Source organism: Passer domesticus, unplaced genomic scaffold (genome assembly GCF_036417665.1).
Source record: "Passer domesticus isolate bPasDom1 unplaced genomic scaffold, bPasDom1.hap1 HAP1_SCAFFOLD_58, whole genome shotgun sequence".
NCBI lineage: Eukaryota > Metazoa > Chordata > Aves > Passeriformes > Passeridae > Passer > Passer domesticus.
This window is the reverse complement of record NW_026990164.1, coordinates 154,366-177,957: the sequence shown is the minus strand read 5'-3', so window position 1 is coordinate 177,957 and position 23,592 is coordinate 154,366. Positions and strand designations below refer to the sequence as shown.

The following is a 23,592-nucleotide window of genomic DNA, read 5'->3' as shown; positions in this document are numbered from 1 at the left end:
CTCCTTCATAGGCTGCTAAAATTTCCTTCTCTGTTGGAGTATAGTTGGCTTCAGACCCTCTTTAGCTTTGACTCCAAAATCCCAGTGGTCGGCCTCGAGTCTCCCCAGGCACCTTCTGCCACAGGCTCCAGGACAAACCATGCTTCCTGGCTACAGAGTAGAGCACATTCTTCACATCTGGTCCTGTCCTGACTGGGCCAAGGGCTACTGCATGAGCGATCTCCTGCTTAATCTGGACGAAGGCTTGTTGCTGTTCAGGGCCCCAGTGGAAAGTGTTCTTCTTACAGGTGACTAGATAGAGAGGGCTCACAATCTGACTGTACTCAGGAATGTGCATTCTCCAAAAACCAATGGTGCCTAGGAAAGCTTGTGTTTCCTTCTTGTTGGATGGTGGAGACATTGCTGTTATCTTGTTGATGACATCAGTGGGAATCTGACGTCGTCCGTCTTGCCACTTCACTCCCAGAAACTGGATCTCTTGAGCAGGTCCCTTGACTTTGCTCTTCTTGATGGCAAAACCGGCTTTCAGGAGAATCTGGATGATTTTCTCTCCTTTCTCAAACACTTCTGCTGCTGTCTTCCCCCATACAATGATGTCATCAATATATTGCAGATGTTCTGGAGCTTCACCCTTTTCTAGTGTACTCTGGATCAGTCCATGGCAGATGGTAGGACTGTGCTTCCACCCCTGGGGCAGCCGGTTCCAAGTGTACTGCACAGCTTTCCAGGTGAAGGCAAACTGAGGCCTGCATTCTGCTGCCAGCGGAATGGAGAAAAATGCACTGGCAATATCGATAGTGGCATACCACTTCGCTGCCTTGGACTCAGGCTCGTACTGGAGCTCTAATATGTCTGGCACAGCAGCGCTCAGTGGTGGAGTCACTTCATTCAACGCACGGTAGTCCACCGTCAGTCTCCATTCTCCTTCAGATTTACGCACAGGCCAGATGGGGCTGTTGAAGGGTGAGTGGATCTTGCTGACCACCCCTTGGCTCTCTAGCTCTCGGATCATCTTATGGATAGGAATCACAGCATCTCAAGTGGTTCTATACTGTCGACGATGCACTGTGGAAGTGGCAATTGGTACCTGTTGCTCTTCTCCCTTCAGAAGCCCTACTGTAGATGGATTCTCAGACAGTCCAGGCAAGGTATTCAATTGCTGGACGCCCTCTGTCACTACAGCTGCTACCCCAAATGCCCACCTCAGTCCTTTTGGGTCTTTGAAATACCCACTTCGCAGATAATCTATGCCCAGGATACATGGGGCCTCTGGGCCAGTCACAATAGGATGTTTCTTCCACTCATTCCCAGTCAAGCTCACATCAGCTTCCACCAAAGTGAAGTCTTGTGATCCCCCTGTCACACCAGCAATAGAAACGGATTCTGTCCCCACGTGTCTTGATGGGATTAACGTGCACTGCGCACCAGTGTTGAACAAAGCTTTATACTCTTGTGGTTCTGATGTGCCAGGCCAACGAATCCACACCATCCAGAAAACACGATTTTCCCTAGCCTCTACCTGGCTAGAGGCAGGGCCCCTCTAAGCCTGGTTATCCTTCTTTCCTTGGGCATATGTCTTAGAGGTTCCTTCAAGGGCATCGGACATGTCATCATCATCATCACACCTGGCAGTTTGGCTATGGGCAACTTGAGCTGCTTTCCTTGTGGTGGAACTTCCTCTCTGAGCCCTGTCTTCCTTCAATTCACGCACCCTTCGGGCCAGAGCAGCGGTGGATTTTCCATCCCATAGCCTCATGTTTTCTCCACAATCACGCAGAAAGAACCACAGCTCAGCTCGTGGGGTGTACCTTCTCTCTCCATCTGGGGAACGTCTGCGTTGGGTACCAGAACCTCTGATCTGTACTGCCGAGATTTGGAGAAGGTCTTCTTTAATCTCCTCTCTGAGCTTCTTATGATTCTCCTCTATCTTATCCTCTAATCTCTGCAGACGTGTTTCCACTGCTGCGATTCTGGCATGTGTTAGGCTATGTACAGCATCTGCATAAGCTCGGAGCTTCTTTGCCATGTCAAACACTGTCTGTTCTGTGTCATCTCGCTTCATGATAGCTAGAGCAGAAGCATATTCATGTGGCCCAAGTCGTACTAGTTTTCGCCACATCACAGATGTGCATGGTACCAAGTCTGGATTCCTAGTTGTTATGTCATCTGAGAAGATAATCTTCGCTACTGCCATTTCTTTCAGGCGTTGAATCCCTTGTTCTATGGTTTTCTACTGTGTTTGCTGCATGTAGAGATCATCGGCACACAGGTATCTTTGCGCTACGCTGTCCAAGACCTGTGCCCAGAGGCTGTGAGGGTTAGCCCCCCTCATCATGCCTTGGTCGATGACAGGATCATGTGACAGGGATCCCAAATGCCTCGCTTCAGTGCCATCCAGAATTGTAGCCTCGCCTGCAGCATCCCAAAGACGGACTAACCAGCTAATTATGGATTCATCAGATGGTCGGGTGTAATCCTTCCTTAGGCCACGCAGGTCCTTCAGGGAGAAGGACTCAATATTGGCTTCTGATCTTGTGCCAGTTGCTTTGACTCCTGATTTTATGTCAGGAAACGTTGAGGGTCCTTCTCCTGCATCATCATCATCATCATCCACTGGTCAATCGGTCTTGTCTGTGCACTTCCCACTTCTAGTGCTAGTAGCAACAGCCATTGGTTGAGGCTTATTGTCTGGTTTAACTGCTGGCTTAGGCTCACTATGTGGTTTAGCTGCTGGCTTTGAGCCTGGGGTGTTGGCTGGAGCCTGAGTGACTGGGATAGCTCTTGATGTATCTCTCTGCCCTCTTTCTTCTGTCTGCTGCCCTAGAGTATCTAGCAGTGTGCCATAAGCATATGCCAAGGTCCAGCTCACTGCAATGATCCTTTTCTGCTTAGGGTCATCATTGAGGTACTTCTCTTTCAGATATTTCCCCACCTCAGCTGGGTTCTGAATTTGTTCATGGAGAAAGTCCCAGACTATAGGGTCAGAGAATTCTTTCAGGATTTGGCCCATATTTTCCCATTCTCCACCCCACTCAGGATTCTCCACATGTGGGTCTACATCTGGGTCAGGGGTCTCATCAGCCCTTCTAGACATCTCAGCCCTGATTCTAGAGAAGCTGCAGACCATATAGAGGAAGCTTACCAGATTAAATACCAGAAAGATGGTCTCTTTAACATTCAGGGGAAACTGAACATTCTCCAAAAGTGACATAACAGATTCAAATGAGAAGAAGGAAAGGAAAGGCTGGAAAGCCTCATTCCCTGCTCCTCCTCTAACCAGCTGGGTGCAATTACTAATAAATTCTCAAAACATACTGCTAGAACTGGGATGCAGGGTAGGACAACGAAACCATAAACCATACATACCGTAAACAGACGCCAGTATCTTTGTAAACGCCCTATAAATCATTATCACCAAGGCCAGCACAATAGCTAATCCAATCTGTGCCCCTTTACTGCAAAAACTACGTGATAGGGACAATAATCCTAGTGACCAGAAAGGTATTGAAACCTCAAAAAGGTCTAGAGACCAGAGCCACATAAAGGCCTCCTCAAGAGACATTACAAATTCAAACAACATGGCTACTGGGTACTTTAACCTACTACACACCAAGCACAACAAACCTACAATCAATAAAGGGTTTTTTCCCACTTTCTCAAGCCACGCGTTGGGCACCACTACCTGTATTTGTCCTGGTTTAGGGAAAGTTTGGGAGACAACCCTCAAAGGGGCTTCTCTACAAAAGCAGATTCAATTGCCCCTCCCCCCTCCAACTGGTTTGGGAGAAAATATCTCCTTGGAGAAAAAGTGGAAAGAAACCTGTTTATTAAACAATAGAAACCAAACAATATTAAACAATAAAACTTCTCACTGCTCCAAAGAAAAAGCAAACTCAGAACAGTCCCCTCCCCGGGTTGCAGCTCGGCTCACTCAGTCTCTGATCAGTCTCTCTGGTGCTGGAAACGCCACAGCCCAGGCCCGGCCAGGGGTCACAGGTGGAGCTGCCGGTGCTCTTCTGGGTGTTCAGTGCAGAGCAGGCTTGAACAGGTCCAAGCAAAAAGGAAAAAATCACAGTCCAGGGAACGTCTTTGCCTCAGCTAGCTAAAACTAACTAAAAGCAAGAGAAAGGGAAAAAGGAGCTCTGTCCGGCTGTCTGTCCATCCGCAGACAACACAGTCCAGGAGCAGGAATGTGGAGGAGTGAGAGCAGTCTGAAAACAAACTGCGCGCTTCTTCCCTCCCCTCCTCACTGTCTGGAAGAGAGTCTTAAAGGTGTAAAATGTATTATTCAGTATAAATAGAACAAGACGACTGGGGATAAAAGCATCATATAGTCAATCCAGGACAAGGGGCATTTGCAGGGCTTCCCTTACAGGTGACTCCATTGGTGTTGGGTCAAGTTAGAGCTGTTGATGAAGCTCTTCCCACACTGGGGACACTGGTAGGGCCTTTCCCCAGTGTGAATGCGCCAGTGGGTGACGAGAGTGGAGTTGTGCTTGAAGACCTGGCCACAGTCGGGGCAGCGGAAGGGCCTCTCCTCGCTGTGAATCCGCTCATGCAGGAGGAGATTGAAGCTGCTGTGAAACCTCTTCTGACAGGTGTGGCACCCGTAGGGCCTCTCCCCAGTGTGGATGCGCTGGTGGGTGACAAGGTGGGAGTTTTGCTTGAAGCCCTTCCCGCAGTCGGGGCAGAGGAAGGGCCTCTCCTCGCTGTGAATCCTCTGGTGCCTGAGGAGAGTGGAGTGGGTCTGAAATCTCTGCTGACACTCAAGGCATTCATAGGGCCTGTCCCCGGTGTGGATGCGTTGGTGGGTCACAAGGGTGGATCTGTAGCTGAAGCCCTTCCCACACTCCCCACACTCGTAGGGCCATTCCCCAGTGTGGATCCTCTGGTGGCAGATCAGGTGGCAGCTCTGCCTGAAGCTCTTCCCACACTCCAAGCACTTGTAGGGTTTCTCCCCATCATGAAGCTGCTCATGGACTATCAGCTCTGAGCTCTGGCTGAAGCTCTGTCCACCTTCCTGGAACAGGCTGGGTCTTTCTTCCTCAGAGCACCCTGGGCTGTGTTTGGAGCCCCTCCTCCTGCAGGATCTCAGGGAATTTTCTTCCCCATTAGATTCCTGTGCCATGGAGCCACTGAAAACGGCCTCTTCCAGAAGGTTCTGCTGCGGAGATTTGTCCTCACTGGTCTCCATCCTCAGCTCCTTGTCTGAGGAAGGCAGGGCAAGGAGAGGATGGGATTTCCCACCATGCCAGAGGGAAGGGGAAGGAGATTTTCCCAGTGCATCCATGGCATGACAGCGTTGGAAGCAGGGTTGTCCTGCAGCCTTGGGCTGTGCTCTGCAGGGAGATGGAGCAGGAGAGAGAGGGAAAGGGGCTGTGACTTCCTCCTCACCTACCTGATGGTCCCGGGACATCTTCCTCTTCCTTACAGCCTTCTCCTCCATCTGGCAGTGGTTTTGAGATGGGAAATTCTGTTTTGGGAGGAAAACAAGAGATGAATGCATTGAGTTTTGTACAGGTTTGAGGGCAAACCAGGGGGACAGTCTAAGCCAGAATTACAATTTAAGAAGAAAATTAAGATCAAGGCAATGATACAGAAACACTGCCTTAAACTGACAGAGTCAGGATATAACCTGGCACCCTGTGTGTCAGGGTGGTGGTAGCAGTCCCATTAGATGGTGGCCTCAGTCCTGTTGCAGTGATGAACATGATTCTGTCGAAGCGGTGATCCTGTAGAAGGGTCTGGTCTTCCTCTGAAGGTCCAGTGGTGCTTATGGAGCTCTTGTCCTCTGGAAATCCAGTAGGCAAGATGCTCCTGGTGCTACAAGTCTCAGTTTATATCCAGGTAGGAATGCGTGGCTCCTCCCCCTGGGCGGAGCATCCCACAATGGGATGATGTCATTTTACCAGTCCTGCAGGGACACTCAATGGCCCATTCACAGAAGAGAGCCCCTGGAGGGAATTATCAGGGCTGAGTCATGGAAGAGATAAAGAACACTGCCCCGCCTGTATATAACAGTTTCTAAAGGTGGTGATGGAAAACATGCATTTGGTTACATCTTGCACTGCAACCTGAAACAGTGGGGTAATCCCTGCTCGGGGGGTGAACACCACCCCCCTTACCCAAACTGGCTCAGGTGTAAGACCCTCTCCCTGAGAAGGCCACACACACAGGAGACAATGTCACACTTTGGGGTCCCAGGGTCCCCATCTCCAGCCTCCAGCCAATCCAGTTACTTGGGGCTCTCTCCTCTCCCCACTGCCCTGTCCTGGTTTAGGGCAAATTTGGGAGAAAACCTCGAAAAGGAGATTCCACTAGAAAGCAAATTCAAGCAGCCTCTCCACCAACCAGTTTGGGAAAAGATTTCCTTGGAGAAAAGTAGAAAACACCTGGTTATTTAACAGGCAAGGGATTCACGAGCAGAGCAAATGACCAATATTAAACAACTAAACCTTTTGCCACTCCAAAAGAGATGACAAGCTCAGCAAGTCCCTCCCTGGGCTGTAGCTCAGCACACTCATTCTCTTATCAGTCTCTTATCTGTCTCTTATCAGTTCCTCCATCACTGGAAAAGCCACAGCCCAGACTCTGCCCAATGTATCACAGGTGTGACCTGCCAGTGCCCTTCTGGGTGTTCAGTCCAGAGCAGGTTAAAACAGCTCCAAAGAAAAAGAACAATCACAGTCCAGGGAACTTCTCTGCCTCAGAGAGCTAAAAAAACCCTAAAAGCCAAGGAGAGCCCTGTCCCACCATCTGTCCCTCCAGGAGCTGGAATGTGGAGGAGTGAGTGCAGTTTGTAAAACAAACTGCTCACTTCTTCCTCCCTCCCTTCGCTCTCAGAACCAGCCTTAAATGTGCAGAACTCATTTCTGGGCTAAACAGACAAATGTGGGTAGGAGCATGATCCCAGGTCCAGCCCTTCTGGGGGTTTGGGGTGTCTCTGTCCCTCTGACCCCGATGATGTTTGGGCAGGGGTCACACCAGGGCTGAGAGGGACAGAGACCACCCCGGCCTCCCCAGGGATGAGAAGGTTGGAGAGCCCCCCCAGCCCCGAGCACGCTCAGCAGTGAGAGGGACACAGAGCCCCTGGTCCCCAGCCCTGCACAGGCATTCCCTGAGGCCAGAGGGATGGAGAGACCACCGAGCAACCACCAGGGCAAGGGGACAGAGACCCCCGAGGATCCCCTGGGCTGAGAGGGACAGAGACTGCCCCGAGCATCCCCCTGGCATGGGGGTGAGAGGGAGGGAGACCCCCCAGGCATTCCCTGGGGTGAGAATGATTGACACCACCCCAGGAATGGCCTGGGGTGACAGGGACAGGGACAAAATCCCCCCAAGCCCCTCCCAAGCATCCCTCAAGCATCCCCTGGGCACTGGACAAAATCAACTTGGCAGAAATCAAACTTAACACCACATTAAATGCCTTGAGGAGCATTTCCTCTTGCCACAAGTCACTTGTGATGGAAATGTAAACAAATCCCAAACATTAATAAACCAACAATAGAAGCAATTCTGTGCCAATTCCAAGTTTCATCGGTTCCTGCACAGCTCCAGCTCAGCTGCTGGCAGGTTCCAAAAAAAAAAAAAAATTATGGAAATTTGGCCCAAGATTATTAAAAGGAAGGAAAAACTCTGTATAGCTGTGACAAAGGTGACAGGGACAAAGACACTTATGATTTTCACATGTGGCAAAGTCTCCAAGCCTGTGAATTCAGGACTAATTTAGGAATCTAGCTACTTGAGCTGGGCTTCCTGTGGGACTTCTAGCAGCCTTGTGTTCCTCACGTTGGGGTGAATGAATCCCATTCCTAAACCTCAGCCTGTGGAGACCGAGCATCCCAGCTGGTCCCACCCCTGGTGGACATGGTAACATGCTTGGGAGTAGGGGAGAATCCCATTCCTAAACCCTGGTCCATGGAAACCAAGCATCCCAGCTGGTCCCAGCCTGGTGGCCATGGCAGCAGCCTTGGGAGCGGGTCCCTGGCTGGGGCTGTGGGAACCTCTTCCCTCTGGTGCCCAGGGATAGGACTGGAGGGAACGGCTGCAGCTGAGTCCGGACAAGCTCAGGCTGGATCTCAGGAAAAGGTTTTTGCCCAGAGGCTGCTGGGGCAGTGCCCAGGCTCCCCAGGGAAGGCTCCCAGCTCCAGGGCTCTCTGAGCTCCAGCAGCGTTTGGCCAGCGTTGCCAGGCCCAGGCTGGCATTGTTGGGGTGTCCTGTGCAGGGCCAGCAGTTGGACTCCAGGATCCTGATGGGTCCCTCCCAGCTCAGCCAATTCTGTGGATCTGGGATCCCATGACCCATAGCAACAGGGGGCTGGGGATGGTTGCCTGCTAAGGATCAGTTTTGTCACAGGCCCTCAGAGGGGTTCCATGGGGACTTTCCAAGAGTCTCCAGGCTGTTCAAGAGCTGGAATGTCACAGGTAGAGACAGGGGCTCCATGGACACCTCCCAGGGGTTTCTGGGGATGGTAAAGAGCCCTGTGGTCAGAGGCAGTCACAGCCATTCCACGGTGACATCCCAGGGCACCTTGGGCTGCAAAGGCACCGATCTGTCACAGGCACTCATGGGGGCTTCACGGTGACATCCCAGGAGTCCCCAGGCTGCCAAAGAGCCGGGATGTCCCAGACACTCCCAGGGGTTCCTGTCATGGGCAGAGTGGGAGCTTCAGGCAAAGTTTATTGGAGAGGCTTTTGTTGGGTCTTGAGGTGCAGAAAGGGTCCCCAGTAGCCCCCACAGATCCCCAAATGTCACCATGGAGTCAGAGATGATACAGACTCAGATCAGAGGGCTAAGGGCTAAAATCCACCAGTTTATTCAATTCTCTTCTTTTATACTTTGGTTTGCTACAGGTGGACCTCAGTGGTCATTTAATCAACACATTTCACATCCTTGACTAATTAAGACAACACCCTTCATTAAACAACTTAATGGAAAAAACAACTTATTACAAACATTGTCGGGGCACCAGTTATTGATGTTTGTTTTATGTTGGGCCCTTCTGGGGCCTCCTGGGATGGGGGAAACCCTCCTGCAGCTGTTCGGTGCTAGGGAAAAGGAGACGCACTGGACTTGTTTGGTCTTCAACTTCTTGTTTATTTTTATCTTATCTAAAGTTTTGCATGCTGTGCAGACCAGGCTCAGCGTGCTGGAAAAACACTGCAAAATGGCCCCGAAATGTACAGTTTCAAGGTCTTTTAAAGTTGTCTCATCCAATTAACTCTTAAAATGTACATTATTTCTACTTATCTACCAATAAGTCATGCTTTGGCTGTCCATATAACCTCTGCACTGTGCTTTCCTTGACCAATCACGCTGTGTCACCAACGCTGCAGAAAATGAGGTAGATGAGGAAGAAGAAGACAGGGACTATACCCAAATTCATGCATCTTGCTTCCTATCTACACCATACTAAAAATCCCAAAACCTAAATTTCTCACCCAAGCAACATACTATACTACTCTCTATTATCTATTTCACACTTTGGTGAATTCTAATCTCTCTCAAAGTCATGGAAGTCCTGTCCATGGATGAAGGTTAAAGGCAGTGTTTCTCTGGGTGTCAAGACCCCTCAGAGCAGAAAGAGAAATATTCCCTGTGCCCTGGATTCTCACACATTTAACCTAAAAACCTTTAACCCTTAATATGTTAAGTTACCCAAAAATGTTCCAGGTCAGTAGCATTAGGAGGAGAAGAAATAGAGAACAACAGAAAAACAGAAGATCTATAAAGAGACAGGCACATAGGGACCAACCGCTTGGGTTCCAGCATTGACGACGGAGGAACCCCAGCAGAAGGCAGGATGCAGACCATGGGCTGGCCTCGCGCTCCGGCTTTTAACCCCCTGGGCCTTCATGGGCCCGCCCCTGGGGTGGGACTGCCAGTGGCTTGTCCAATCAGAGTCAGGGTAGTCACCAGCTGCTAGTGTGTGATTGCGCCTCTTGTGTGTGATTGACAGCTCTGCCAGGGCAGGGGGCGAGGCTCTGTCCCACCACAAACCAAGGCTTGACCCAGCCCTGGCCCCACACGAGCATTCCGAGCATCCCAAGGTGTCTCGGGACACCGATCTCATCCAGCCTCTGACAGCAACCACAGTGACGCTACAGAACCTCATGGAACCATGGGTCAGTTGTGACACTCTGGTGCCTCATGGAATCAAGGAGACCATTGTGAAACCTGGGGTGCCCAAGGAGGCAAGGGTCCATGGTAACCTTGTGGAGCCCGCAGTGTCACAGAAGAGGCATTGTGAAACAGCAAGGGCACAGGGAGCCCAGGGGCCATGGTGACACATCAGGGCTTTGTGGAATCATGAAGCATGGTGACATTGCAAGGCCTCATGGGAGCACAGGGCCATTGTGACACTGCAGAAGCAGGGGGAACATTGTGACACTCCAGGGCCTCATGGAACTAAGGAGACCATTGTGACACTGTGGGGTCCCAAGAAACCAATGGACCATGGAACAAGTCTGGCTGGCTGGGCCTCATGGGGACCACCTGACAGGTCCAGCTGACCTTGGCATGTTGAGGGCTGCTTCTCATCTGTCCCTGAAGCACTGGGGCTCAGGGCTTTCCTTCATAGTGGAGAGAGCTGTCCTTCTCCTCCAGGGGCGATGGCCAAAATTGGGATTCTTCCTCCAAATTTCCTTACATGCAAAGATTGTTCCCAGATGAAATCTGCCAGGACTAACAAATCTGTCTGTCTTGGCCCCCCAAGGGCCATCTCCCATCTGCCTTTGAAACACTGGGACCATGTGCTTCTCTTTCTTATGGGAAAAAAAACATCCATCTCGACCAGGCACTCATAGCCAAAATTGGGAATCTGCTTCCAGAATTCTCTATAACCAAGGATAACTCCCAGACAAAAGCTGTCCCCACTGAAAAGTCTGGCAGGCCTTGGCTTCCTGAGGGCTGGCACTCATCTTCCTCTGAAACCCTTGGGCTCTGTGCTTTCCTTCCTAATGAAAAGAACTCGTCTGGTTGTCCAGGCACCCACAGCCAAAACTGAGATTCCACCTCCAAAATACCCTATGTCCAAGAACAGCCCATAGAGACAGGCTGTGTTGGCCTAAAAGTTTAATATTCCGAAACGCTTGGACTTGGCATTTTTCTTTCCTGTAGGTAAAAACCATCCATCCTGACAAGGTGCCCATGGCCAAAACTGGGATTGCACCTCCAAAACTCCATACATCCAAGGATTGCTCCCAAATGAAAGCTGCCAGGACAGACAGGTCTGGCTGCCCTTGGCCTCTTGGGGGCTGCCTCTCACCTGTTTTTCAAACACTGGGGCTCTGTGCTTTTCTTCCAATGGAAAAGAACTGTCCTTCTTCTCAAAGTGTCCATAGTCAAAATTGAGATTCCTTCTCCCAAATTCCACATATACAAGGATTCCTCCATAATAAAAACTGCCAGGACAAATAGGTCTGGCTGGCTTGGCCTCCCAGGAGCCACCTCTCTCTTTTTCTGTCTTTGAAACCCTTGGTCTCTGGGCTTTTCTTCCTAGGGAAAAGAACCACCCTTCTTGTCTATATAGAAATGGCCAAAATTGGGATTCCACCTCCCAAATTCCTTATATCCTAGGGTTGCTGTCAGACAAAAGCTACCAGGACAGAGGTCTGGCTGGCCTAGACCTCTGATGGCCGCCTTTCATCTGCCCCGCAAACACCGGTGTTCTGTGCTTTCCTTCCCATGGAAAAGAACCGTCCTCTTCTGGGAGTCCATGTCTGAAATTGGGATTCCACCTCTAAAATTTTGTATATCCAAGGGTTGCTCTCAGGAAAAATCTACCAGTACTGTCAAGTCTGGCTGGTCTTGGCCTCTGATGACTGCCCTGCAACACTGGGGCTGGGTTCTTTCCTTCCCATGGAGACCCCTGGGACACTGTGGGGACCTCATGAAGCCAAGGGGATCCTTGTGGCACCACTGGAGCCCATGGAACCAAGGGGCCGTGGTGACACATCAGGGCTTCATGGAACCCAGAGACTATTGTGACCATGGAGACCATTGTGACCCTTCAGGGCCTCGTGTCACCAAGGGGGCATTGGGACACCTCAGGGCCTCATGGAAGCAAGGGACCATTGGGACACTGTGGGGCCCCATGGAACCGAGGGAATGTGGAACAGGTCTGGCTGGCTTGGCGTCCCAGGGACCACCTGACAGGTCTGGCTGATCTTGGGAAGTCAAGGGCTGCCTTTCAGCAGTTCCTGGAGCACTGGGGCTCCATGCTTTCCATGCTATGGAAAAGAAGCGTCCCCCTTTTCAGATGCCCATTGCCAAAATAGGTACTCTCCTGAAAAAATTTCCTCTATGCAAGAGTATATCCCAGAACAAAACCTGCCAGCTCTGGCTGGCCTTGGCCGCTAGTGGTCACCTCTCATCTACCTAGGAAACAATGGTGTTCTGTTCCTTCATTCCTTTGGAAAAGAAACATCTTTCATATCCAGGGGCCATGGTCAAAATTAGAATTTGGACTCCCAAATTCGGTATATCCAAGGATTGCTCCCGGACAAAAGTAGCCAGGACAGAAAGGTCGGCCTAGCCCTGTCCTCTGGGGATTTTCTCAGACTATGAGCTGCATGTTTTCAATTGAAAACACCTTGGAGTGGGCCCAGAGATCTCCCAAGGAGGGGTTTTGAGGCCTTGGGAACACTACATATGGACAAAGGAGCTCTGTGCTCTGTGCTGTTGTGATGGTTTTGCATCACGGAAGTGATGTTCTAAAAGAAGCTGTTAGCAGTTTCCCCCGTGTCTGACAAAGAAAACAATCAGTAATTAGCTTTGAGAATTGACAATCTGTTAAACCACTAAGGAAGCTGTACATGACTCTGTGAAGACACATGTTAAAGACGAGAAAGCCTGGGATGGTCTCTTTCCCTTCTGCCTAGCAAAGAGGTAACAAGGCTGGCCCAGTCCCCGTCTCAGCCAGGCCGGGCCGGGCGGCTCCTGCCGTGGGGCCGGGCCCCTTCCCAGGGAGCCCCCAGGCCCCATCGGCTGCCGGGCAGGGCAGGGGAGGCCGCGGGGCCGTGGCCGGGCCGGGCCATGGCTGCGGTTGCCAACACCTGGGCGCTGCCGAGCCCTGCCCCGCCGCCAGCCCGGGCCCAGCCAGGATCCGCCGGGCCCCAGGAGCAGCCCCGGGCCGGGCCGGCTCGGCCAAGATTCTGCCACCCTTGGGGTTCACCCGCAAGCCCTGGGCAGGGGAGGAGAAGCCATGGGCCCTGGCCGTGCTGCTGCTGTGCTCTGGCCTGGCTGCTGAGATCCTGGCCCTGCCCCAGCACAGCCCATCCTGACACAGCCCCAGCGCAGCCGCTGCAGAAACCTCCATGGTAAAACAGCTCCGGCTGCAAGGACCCAGCCCGGCCGGGGTCACGGAACCATCTGCAGGGCCCGGGAGAGATATTAACTCTTTCAGTGCTTCCATCCTTGCTTGAGGGAGAAGAAAGGACAAAGTGCAGGCAAATAGAGGAGCAACATGAAGACACCGAGGTCAGTGAAGGGGAAGTTGAGTCCCAGACTGGGGGGATGAGAAAGTGCCTTGATCTTGGGGCTGAAATCCTCATGTAAAGCTATGGAGAAATGATACATCAGACTCTCTTTTTCCTTAAAACACATTTAAAATATGGGGAGATTACTTGTTCAGCAAAGGCCTCCATGCTAAAATTAGCAAATATTGAAGTAGCTATGATCCCATGAGAAGTTTGAACAGAGAAAGAGAGAAGAGTGATGAGACCCTGTGGCCTCAGGGAGAGAAGAAAAAGATCTCTGTTCCCAGAGATGAAGATGATTTCACAAATAGATTAAGAGAACCTTTGCTCTTTAACAGCTCATCTATAAACTAATACCCCATAAGTTGGCGTATGACGCGGCTCATAAACAGAACAGTGGGAAAAGCTCTGAAGAAATGGGAGGGACTTCATGATTGCAGATTTTTCCAGACAGCTGCTATTGGTTGAAATTCAAAGCCACACAACAACTGTTTTCTTATGGAGAAGTCTCCATTAGCCACAGGAACTTCTCTCCCAAAGTGAACTGAAGAAAGACAATTTTAGAGGTGGTAAACTGACCGAAAATTTTAGGTTTTGTCTCTTTATATTGAGAGTAAAAAAGAAAACACAGGAAGAGGAGAGGTGTTCAGAAAGTTTTGTTCTGATTCTTATAACTCTTTCTTTTAGTTACTATTAATAAACTTTCCTTTATATCCTTTTAAAGTTTTGAGCCTACTTTACCTTTCTCCTATTTCTATCTCAAAGCAGGAAATGAGTAAGTATATTCTAGTGCATGCACCGGTATTTTACCAACACTGAACCCACCACACTAATTGATGAATTGGCCAAGAATTGTCAAATTGGCAAACCAAAACCTCTACAGAAGCCTTCCTGAAGAACTTTCATGAGAGCAGAGGGAAATCAAGGCAGAACGATGGTTTGTCAGGACCTGCTTGATCCTAATGAGCCCCGTGGTGCATTTGGAGCTGAGCCTTGGAACATCAGGGCTTGAAAGTAGATTGCAAAAACCTTTCAAGGAGTCAAAGTTAGAGGAAAACCCCAAAGTGTCTCAAGGTATGAATGGGTCCCACTGAGGTCCATTCCCAACACAGGCTCCTCATGGACTCCTTGGAGGAGAGAATTGGAAGCCAGGATGGCACAAAAACCTCTCAGGGAGTCAGTGGGGAAAGGAAATTCCAAAGTACCTTAAAAAACTTGAGTATCTCAACGTATTAATGAGCCCCACTGAGTGTCAGTACAAAGCTCTCAAGGGACTCATTAAAGCAGATAATTGGAGGCTGTGACTGCACAATCTTTCTCATAGAGTCTATATCAAAAGGGTGCCAAGTACCTTAAAATAACTGAAGTACCTTGAAGCATTAATGAGCCCCACTGAGTGCTGTTACTGACAAAGCCTCTCCAGGGACTAATTACAGCAGATAATTGGAGGCCATGATCGCCAAACCTTTCAGAGACTCCAAGGCAAAAGCCAAACCCAAAGTCCTCTGAAAAACCTGCAGTCCCTGGGAGCCTGAAGGAGCCCCCAGGGCCATTGCTGAGCAAGGCTCCACAGGGACTCCTTCCAGCAGATCCTTGAGGCCACTGGGATGTGGGCTAGGGGGGGATGCTGAGGGCAGGACAAGGGGCTGACAGTGCCCAGCCTGGCTGGGGCTGTGCCAGGAGGCCCCAGAGCCTCAGGACAAGGTGTCTCCTCCCAGTCCTTAGTGGCACAGACCCTGCTGCTGTGCCCCAGGGCACAAGACCTGGCTCCTCTTTGTCCCCACCTGTCATCACTGCCTCCAGTTCTCTGCTCTGCCTGGGGCCTGGGGACACTTTCTCAGTCATGTGCCTCAGTGGGACCCATTAAAAGTCCAAGAAACTTTGGAGTTGGATTCTGACTTGGAGTTCTGGAGAGGTTTCTTCAGCTGCCTCTCAGGGACTGATGTTCAGGGCCCGAGCACAAAGCCCCAGAGGGTCATTAAAGTCCTGCTGCTGTGTCTCTGCTGCTGAGCTGGGCTGGGCTCCTGGCACAGAGGCAGCTCCTGGTAAGCAAGAAGAGCTTCAAAAGCACATTTCCCTTGATGAGCAGCTCTTCTGCCAGCCCAGCAGGGCTGGGGCACTTCCTGCAGCCAGCCCGGGCACAGCCCAGAGGCACAGAGAGCTTCAATCAGTCAGGTCTGGGAAGGTGCTGAGAAGTGCCTGGGGCAGAATCGCTGCCAGTCCTTGGCACAGGAACCTCTGGCTGCAGGACAATGCAGCTGCAGCTCCTGGAGTGATTTCCTAAAGCTGGAACGTCCCAATGCCTGCAGACCCTGTGAGTACATTCTCTGATTCTCTCTTGTGCAGAGCAGCCAGGGGTGCCCAGGGCTGTCCTGCAGAGCAGGCTCCTGCAGCCCAGGGCGCTGTGCTGGGGCAGGGACTCTGCTGCCTGCCAGGGACAGCTCTCAGCCGGCCCAGGAGCTGCTCCCAGCACTGGGGAGAAGCTGTCGGGGGAAGGAGCCACCCTGAGCAGGGCAGGTGCTGCTGCTGAGAGGGGCTGGGTGGGGCAGGGCTGCTCCCAGCTCCACACCAGCCTGGGCACAGCTCCGGAGGACACTTCCCAAAGAAGGTAAACCTGGCATTGCTGGAAAGATCAGGAGCTTTCCTGAGAATGTTTTCAATTTCCTGCTTGGAGACGGATGGGCCAGTTGGGGTGATGACAAAAAGAATTTTGTTTTTAATGAATTTTTTCATGTATTCGTAGCCCTGTAAATTACTATTATATAGTTATATAACTATAATCCTTACTTTACTATATTAAATACTCTATTAATCTCCTAATTAACTCTATTAAATTGCTAATATATAGTCCTATAACTATAATCCTTCATTAACCTTAATACGTTTCCTAACTTTCTCTCAGATTTTAGAGCAATAAGCTGACTGTCTAAATCCATTCCTGATATCCTGTGTAGTATTATTATCAGGAAAAGGACCTACAAAAAGAACATTTTTTTTCCCCAGAATATGAGCAATCATAATAAAAAGTGAATGCAAAGAAGCCCTTGCACCTACTGCAATGGGTTGACCCAAGGGTGTGTAACTGGGGCAACTCAATCTGCTTTTGGATGTTCCTATTAAATGCCCCAATTATTCAACCTTAACAAATTGTTGAAATCAGGGGCTGGGTGTGCCCCATCCCCACTGGGACACATGGAAGTTTCCAATAAAGGTCTGTTTTTTACTTTACTGTTCTAACAACGTTGCAAGGGGTTTTTACTCTTTTGATTAGGGACAACAGGGGGATGAGAGAGGCAGAACAGGAATTGTAATCCCAGAATCACGGAACATTCTGAGGTGAATGAGACATGCAGGATCATCAAAGGAATGTTTGAACATTTACAGAGACTCCAGAACTGTAACTTTGGGTGGTCAGTCTCTCTGCTGGGAGCCTCCCAGAGGGCCCTCAGCCACTCCTCAGTCCTGGACAGCAGCAGCATCACCTCTGCAGGGCCCAGCAGGGCTCTCCTGAGCTGCCCTTGCCCACCTGCACACACAGCCTGCTCCAGGCAGGGCCCTGCACACAGGCAGGTTTCTGTAGGGCCGGGGCCAGGGCACACAGGGTGGGATGGGCTCTGTGAGCACTGGCAGGGACAAGGCTCCTCTCAGGAGGGAATGTCCAGGCCCAGGGAGATGCTCAGGCAAGGAGAGGGGGCTGAAGAGAGCAGTGCTGGGGCAGGAGGGCACTGTTGGTGTGTGGGAGGTGCCGGGCACAGCTGGGCACGGGAACACTGTCCTGAGTGCCCGGCTGTCTCTGCCCTGCCCTCTCAGGCACAGCACCACAGCATCTTCTCTTGTTTCTGCCCTGCCCTGATATTGTCACTGTTATCTGCTGCTCTCAGGGAGGCTCTGGCAACTGCAGCAGCTGAGTCAGGCACTGCCCTTGGCATTCCTGCCAGGCAGGGGTGTCCATGGGAATGGTGTGTCCAAGCTTCCCTGGGACCTGTGGGGCTGTGGGCAAAGCAGTCCATGGGAAAGGGAAATGAGCTGAGCCCCCTCCCTGAGATCCCATCATGGGCACAGCCAGGGATCTCCTTGCTGTGCCCTTCCAAGCTCTGAGCTGCCCTCCTGGGTGTCCCCACGCAGACGCCTGGCTGCTCCTGGCACACTCAGCCAGGACAACTGGAGCTCAGGCAGGGACCTGGGGAAGGATTTCTCAGAGCAGGAACAAGGCTGGGTGAGTCCCAGTGGGACAGTCTGCAGGGAATGACCCAGGTTTGGCTTCAAGCAGCCTCTCCTGACTTGTCACTGTCCTTTCTCCATTAACAGGTCCCCATGTGCAGCCAGAGGAAATGTCCAAGAGCAGCTCCATCAGGCACTTCCTCCTGCTGGCATTGGCAGACACGCGGCAGCTGCAGCTCCTGCACTTCTGCCTCTTGCTGGGCATCTCCCTGGCTGCCCTCCTGGGCAACGGCCTCATCATCAGTGCCGTAGCCTGCGGCCAGCACCTGCACACGCCCATGTTCTTCTTCCTGCTCAACCTGGCCCTCAGCGACCTGGGCTCCATCTGCACCGCTGTCCCCAATGCACAATTCCCTCTGGCACACCACGACCATCTCCTACACAGGATGTGCTGCACAGCACTTCTTCATCTCAGCAGAGTTTTATCTCCTGACCATCATGTGCTACGACTGCTACGTGTCCATCTGCAAACCCCTGCACTACGGGACCCTCCTGGGCAGCAGAGCTTGTGCCCACATGGCAGCAGCTGCCTGGGCCAGTGCCTTTCTCTATTCAGTGCTGCACACAGCCAATACATTTTCTCTGCCCCTGTGTCAGGGCAATTCCCTGGGCCAGTTCTTCTGTGAAATTCCCCAGATCCTGAAGCTTTCCTGATCCAAATCCTATCTCAGGGAACTGGGGCTTCTTGGTGTTAGTGGCTGTTTAGGACTTGACTGTTTTGTGTTCATTGTTTTCTCCTATGTGCAGATTTTCAGGGCTGTGCTGAGGATCCCCTCTGAGCATGGACGGCACAAAGCCTTTTCCACCTGCCTTCCTCACCTGGCTGTAATGTCTCTGTTCATCAGCACTGGAACATTTGCCCACCTAAAGCGCCCCTCCACCTCCTCCCCATCCCTGGATCTGGCAGTGTCATTTCTGTACTCGGTGGTGCCTCCAGCCCTGAGCCCCCTCATCTACAATCTGAGGAACCAGGAGCTCAAGGCTGCAGTGTGGAAACTGATGAATGGATCCGTTCAGAAACATTGAACTGCTGGACAATTTCTGAAAATCACATTTAATAAAAGGCATTTTCAATACTTCTTTTTCGCTTTGTTTTGGAGGTTCATTTTCTTTGTTTTATGGTTTTCAGATTGTCCACAAAGAAATGTCATACCTTTTGCCAATTCTCATTTTTTTTTCTCTCCACCATCCCTGTGTCCACACATTGAGTCAATGAAGGACTGCACTCTTGGTGGCTTTAAAGGAACTAAAGGATCTCCCAGCAGAGTTTTCTGCAGAGATGCCCTTTTGTTGCCTTCTCTGGAGCTGCAGCAGCAATGTCTGTGTGCAGAGCTGGGGCAGATCAGTGCTGGCACAGCAGCTGTGCCCAGCAGCAGCAGCACTTGGTGTTGCCAGTGCTGCTGCCGTGGCCCTGCCCCGCTGCCCTGGTGGCCCTGGTGTTGCTGCAGGGCCTGAGTGCTCTCGGGGCCGGGCACAGTCCTGGGGGTGGCAGTGCCGGGGCTGCAGCAGGGACAGGCCATGGGCACTGCTGGAGCAGCGCTGACGCCTCAGGCCAGGCCCTGGGGGCTGCAGGCTCCTTGCCCAGGCTCTCTCAAGAACACGGCCAGGCTAATGCTCAGCACAAAAAAGCCCCAGGGTGAGCAGCCCCAGGCTGGCTGTGGGCAGGCTGGGGGCAAACAGCATGGCTGGGGCTCTGCAAGGGCCCTGGGGGAGACGGGAAGGAGCAGCAGAGCAGGGGCTGATCCGTCCCCAGTGCGCTGCACAGCCCAGGGCAGCGTCCCAGAGCGTCCTTATGGAGCTGCCAACAACATCCACCCTCTGCAGCCCTGGCCTCTCCCCCAGCTCACACAGGTGCCGCATCCTTGCAGGCACAGCCACGGCAGCACTGGCTCAGGAGCCCCTGTTTGCATTGCACAGAGCAGGCGGGAGCACCCCCATGCTGGTGCTGTGGGGACATGAACCTGAGGCAGCACAAATGCCATCAGCTCCTGGGGCCAGCAAGGGCTGGGGGACACCAGGGAAAGCACTCAGCTTTGTCCTGGCCTCTGCAGTCAGCCAGAAAGTTTGTTCCCATCAGCTGGGAGTTTCCTGTGCCACTGCAGACGCTGTTGCTCAGAGCCAAGGCTGCCTGGCAGCCACCCCTGAACTGCCCTGAGCACGTCCTTGGCTTGACATTTGCTTTTTTTCCTCTTCCTGATACAAATTTCTTCCTCTTGCCCACTGCTGTTCTCTCCCCTGCAGACAGACCATCCTTGTTTTCCCTTTCCTCTCTTGCCCCTACTCCCCATTCCAGTTCCTGACTTGGCACCATGGGAATGTCCCTTGGGGAGCAGGATCATCCTCCAAGTGCTGCAGGAATTGTCTGCAGGCTCCTGCAGTGCCTGGTGCTGCTCCCTTGCCAGAGGCACCCCAGGCCAGGGGGGCACATCTGGGCTGCAGTGTCTGCCTGTGGGGCTCCCTGTTCTGGGCAATGAGGAGGAGCTGCAGAGGCTCTGCAGGACTGACAGGATGGGCTTTGGGGCTGGCAGGAGAAGCTGAGGTACCTGGGCTGCTGGAGCTTCTGAAGAGGAGGCCCAGGGCTCATCCTGCAATTGCTCCAAGGGTGGTTTTAGAGAACCACAGAATCAGCAAGGTTGGAAAAGTCCTTGGAGATCATCAAGTCCAATCTGTGCCCTGACACTGCCTTGTCTCCTCTGAGCCTCCTTTCCTTCACGATAAATAACCCCAGCTCCCTCAGCTGCTCCTCACAGGATTTGTGCTCCAGTCCCCTCACCCGCCTTGTTGCCCTTCTCTGGACACGCTCCAACCCCTCCATGTCCTTTTTAAATTGGGGGGCCCAGAACTGGATACAGCACTCGAGGTGCTGCCCAACCAGTGCCCAGCACAGGGGAAGAATCACTGCCCTGCTCCTGCTGGCCACACCATTCCTGATCCAGGCCAGGAGTCATTGGCCTTCTTGCCCACCTGGGCACACTGCTGGCTCATGTCCAGCCTGCTGTCCATCAGTCCCTGCAGGTCCCTTTCTGCCTGCCTGCTGTCCAGCCACTCTGTCCCCAGCCTGTAGTGCTGCAGGGGTTGTTGTGGCCAAAGTGCAGGACCTGGCACTTGGAATTGTTAAACCTCACCTTGTTGGATTTGGGCCTTGGATCCAGCCTGTCCAGGTTCCTGTGCAGAGCCCTCTGACCCTCCAGCAGATCCACACTCACACCCAGCTTGGTGTCACCACAGTTCCTTGAGGCCCCAGAGTGTTCCAATGACCTCCATGTTTCCATGAGGCTTCCCTGGGTCACAATGTCCCTTTGGTTCCATGGAACCCCTTGGTGTCACAAAGTCCCTTGGATCCTTGGGCCCTTCAGTGTCACAGTGGATCCTTGAGGATCCCTGAGGTCTCACAGGACAGCAATGCTCTCCTTGGTTCCTACTCTCTTTTATGCCTCCCACTGTCAGACAATAGAAGGACACCTGGTAGATGAAGGGGAGTTGGAGTCGATACCTGCTCAAGGACATAATAATAAAAATTGCTCCTGACCCCCACTCCCAAGCCAGGCGCCACTTCAGAACAGGTATGAGCCTCTGGATCTTGAGAGCCAGCCACATGATTTAGAAGAAAATTATCTGTCTGGTGAGTGTCCCAATTATGATTCATCTGTGAGGATTACCAGCTCTAACATCAAAAAGGAGCAAAGGGTAATCATGGTGGGTGACTGCCTCCTGATGGGAACAGTGAGCCCCATGTGTCGCCCAGACCCACCCCACAGAGAAGTCTGCTGCCTCCCTGGGGCCCGCGTATGGGATATCACTGAGAGACTGCCTGGGCTGATTCAGCCCTCTGATTACTACCCACTGCTGATACTCCAGGCTGGCAGTGATGAGATTGAAAAGAGGAGTGTCAGGACAATTAAAAGGGAATTTAGGGCATTGGATCAGATGGTTAATAGGACAGGGGCACAGGTAGTCTTTTCCTCAGTCCCTCTGGTGGCTAAGAAGAACAGTGAAAGCAATAGGAGAGCTCAAATTATTAACAAGTGGCTCAAGGGTTGGTGTTAACAACAGAATTTTGGATTCTTTAATCATAGGGCAACTTTTACAGCACCTGGTCTGCTTGGACGAGGCTCCATCTTTCTGTTAAGGGCAGAAGAATTTTAGCTTGTCAACTGGCAGAACTTGTTGAGAAGGCTTTAAACTAGGATTGAAAGGGGGAAGGGGATGCAGCTGGGCTGTCTGGAAGCAGGCCCAAGGGTGGGAAGCCTGAGTTAGGGGTGAAATCAGCAGCCCAGCTGAGGTGCATGGATACCAGTGCACGCAGCATGGGTAACAAACAGGAAGAGCTGGAGGCCATGGTCCAGCAGCAGAGCTGTGATATAATTGCCATAATGGAAATGTGGTGGGATGACTCACATGGCTGGAGTGCTGCACTGGATGGCTACGAGCTCATCAGGAGAGACAGGGAAGGGAGAAGAGGTGGAGGGGTGTCCCTTTATGTTAGGGAGGCTTTGGACACCACAGGTATTGAAACTAATGAAGATGGAGTTGAATGCCTGTGGGTGAGAATTAGGGGGAAGGCCAACAAGGCTGCCATCCTACTGGGAGTCTCTTATCGTCCATCCAGCCAAGCAGAAGTGGTGGACAAGTCATTCTATAAGCAGCTAGAGAATGTTTCTGGATCATCAGCCCATGTTCTTGTAGGTGATTTCAACCTGCCAGACATCTGCTGGGAACTTAATACAGCAGAAAAGAGGCAGTCCAAGAAACTTTTAGAGTGTGTGGAAAGCAACCTTTTGTCACAAGTGGCGAGTGGGCCCACCAGGGGAGGTACTGTGTTAGATCTTTTTGTTTGGAAATAGAGATGGGCTGGTGGGAGATGTGGTGGTTGGAGGCCACTTGGGGCAGAGTGATCACAAAATTATAGAGCTCTTGATATTTGGTGAAATGAGGAGGAACATCAATAAGTCTCTTACACTGGACTTCTGGAGACGTTGGCTTCTTAGGAGACTTATCCAGAGAGTTCCTTGGGAAGCAGCCCTTAAAAACAAAGGAGTTCAGGAAAGTTGGACATGCTTCCAAACAGAAATCTGGAGGGCACAGCAACAGACTGTTCCTGTGTGCTGAAAGATGAGTCGATGAGGCAAACATCCAGCCTGGATGCGCAAGGAGGTTTTGAAGGAACTTAAGAATAAAAGGAGGATGCATCATCTTTGGAAGGAGGGTCAGGTCTCTCAGGAAGTATTTAAGGGGGTTGCTGGTGCATGTAGAAAAAAAATTAGGGAGACCAAAGCTCAGTACATACACATTTTGGCAACTTTTTTAAGGGATAATAAAAAATGTTTTTTCCCAAATATATCAATGGTAAAAGGAAGGGTAAGACCAACCTTTGCTCTCTATTAGATGAGGGAGGGAACTCAGTAACTGCAGATGAGGAGAAGGCAGAGGTGCTTTATGCCTTCTTTGCCTCAGTCTTTAGTGGGAAGATGGCTTGTCCTCAGAACAGTGGTCCTGGGTTGGTAGATGGTGCCAGGGAACAGAATGGTCCCCCCATTGTCCAAGAGAAGGCAGTCAGAGAACTTCTAAGATGCTTGGATATTCCTAAATCCATGGGCCCAGATGGGATCCACCCCAGGGTGATGACAGAGCTGGCAGATGAGCTTGCCAAGCTGCTCTCCATGATTTACCAGCAGTCCTGGCGCACTGCTGAGGTTCCAGATGGCTGGGAGCTGCCCAATGTGACCCCCATTCACAGCAAGGGTGGGAAGGAGGATCCTGGTAAATTATAGGCCAGTCAGCCTGACCTCAGTACCCAGTAAGGTCATGGAACAGTTTATACTGAGTGTCATCAGCCAGCACTTACAGCATGGCCAGGGTATCAGACCCAGCCAGTAGGGGTTCAGGAGGGGTA

At 51.6% G+C, this 23,592-nt stretch overlaps 2 long non-coding RNA genes across 2 annotated transcripts; one reads left to right on the top strand and one right to left on the bottom strand.

The window, feature by feature from the left end:
• Positions 1–5,398: 5,398 nt before the first annotated feature.
• LOC135292924 (uncharacterized) lies at positions 5,399–21,283 on the bottom strand. The gene is made up of 3 exons (XR_010355072.1): positions 20,825–21,283; positions 5,636–5,954; positions 5,399–5,473 (listed from the first exon to the last, which is right to left on the bottom strand). It is a non-coding gene; the product is annotated as an uncharacterized LOC135292924 (long non-coding RNA).
• Positions 9,937–11,764, top strand: LOC135292938 (uncharacterized). Its single transcript, XR_010355086.1, has 2 exons — positions 9,937–10,501; positions 11,119–11,764. It is a non-coding gene; the product is annotated as an uncharacterized LOC135292938 (long non-coding RNA).
• Positions 21,284–23,592: the final 2,309 nt, after the last annotated feature.